Source organism: Stegastes partitus, unplaced genomic scaffold (assembly GCF_000690725.1).
Source record: "Stegastes partitus isolate 25-593 unplaced genomic scaffold, Stegastes_partitus-1.0.2 Scaffold15, whole genome shotgun sequence".
Lineage (NCBI taxonomy): Eukaryota > Metazoa > Chordata > Actinopteri > Pomacentridae > Stegastes > Stegastes partitus.
Window position 1 is genome coordinate 1,135,368 of NW_007577746.1, and position 1,781 is coordinate 1,137,148.

The window sequence follows — 1,781 nt, forward strand, 5'->3', positions numbered from 1 at the left end:
AGGCTAGAATATGAGAAGGTATTGAAGTAAATGTTACTTCAAATGTTTGTGTAAAGCATTATGGACATTGTTTGATTGACTAATCAATTAAACTTTAATTTTAGCTTAAAATTATTGGTCAAAATACAGCTGGATGATGGCTGCTCCAGTGGGATGGCTCAGGGTGATGGGGTCCATGATACTACATGCTACCGGTGGCACATGTGGGGCCCTCTTTACTGAGGATTTCAATGATGTGAAGCACTGTACATGCAGATATAATTCAGCAGACACTCTTAGTCCACGGAGACAATTAAATCAGGATTTTATGATCCCAAACATCATCTCAATCCTGATCCTGGAGTTACTCAGGGCTACATGAAACTGATTTTGTGATGGTGTCTGTGGGTCAGGATGTGGGGTCATCAGATAGCGTGTGCATGGGTATCCCGTCTCCAACCAACAGTCCATCAAAAAGCCCTGTTGAAAGGGTTTACTTTTAGTGTTTCAGACAAATAAGAACAAAATCACGCTGTGTATATTTGCAGTCATGAACTGAGCCGGGCCATCGGGCATCCAGGCTTGTGACCGTTAGCTGGTGGTTACAAGTCATCTGCAATTTCAGCATTTCAGGTTAATCTGACAATGTAAAGCACTGAAACAACCAGTGAAGGGTTTTATTGTGCTCATTAATTATGGCAAAGTACTTTAGCACAGTCTGTGGTTTTAGTGCACCTTTTCTGACCATGGAGCACAGTCTGCTGAGCAGCGCTATCCGTGTACCTGAATGCAATGTGCCACCAGTGACCTGACACATGAGTATCACAGAATTTACCTGAACGTTGATGCTGTGATTGGACTTTCTGTTGACAAAGTCCCCGTCGTGTTCCCCCACGGCCCAGTGATTGCTACATGGGTGCAATCAACAGCACCTGGGACCCTGGGGAGACCTATGAAGGAATGACATCTGCAGATTACAATTCACATACAAATAATCATGACACTGATTAATATAGTGAAACAAAAGTAGACTACTGGCGATTTTATAAAAGCCTTCCTTTATAGCCAGTGTGAGCAAATGGCCAGGCATCGCCACAAACTTATTGAGCAGCTCCACGAGAGCAGGAACAACCCCTAGAATGGCGCAGCATACAGTGTTCTTACTCAGGTGCTCTGCATCACCAACTGAATGCATGCAGGTTCCCGTGGCAAAGAAGCACAACGCAATACAGACCGACTGTGGAGCTGTAGGGGGCGTGGCTTCTCCTGGTGGTGTGTGAAGCGTACGGCCCCACTAGTTTGCAGATGTAGTGTATTCCCTCAGCTGAGAGTCTCTATATCTCATAGAGAACATTATCTGAAAAAGTGAAAGGGTCGCTGTAGTCTCTAAAAACTCTCTCCCTCCAGAGACAGCCCCTTATAATTTGTGCACCCAGGTCCAGTGGATTTTCAACAAACGGGGAGGCCACATGCAAAAGAGTTGAGAGCGGCGCTTGTCCAAGTCCTTTTAAGCCACTGTTGCTCCCCTTGAAATAGTGTTTATTTAGTAAATTTACCTTTTCCACCATAACCCCGACTGTTCTGCTTCTGAGTTTAAACATGAACCAAAACTTAGCAATTCTAACTTGATACTTCTATTACTTTGCTGATACACATTCATGCCAATGCTGTTTGTATTTAGACCTCATGCTAGTATTTTTCATGGTTAGTAAATTCTCCTCTCACATCTCTTATCCTCATTCACTAATTGCACATCCTGGAATCCTTTCCTCGACTCTTTTCCTCATGTTTTAGTGCCTCCA

The 1,781-nt window shown here is 43.8% G+C and overlaps 1 pseudogene; it reads right to left on the bottom strand.

Moving 5' to 3' along the window:
• Positions 1–478: 478 nt before the first annotated feature.
• On the bottom strand, positions 479–1,547 carry LOC103363815 (putative nuclease HARBI1; annotated as a pseudogene).
• Positions 1,548–1,781: the final 234 nt, after the last annotated feature.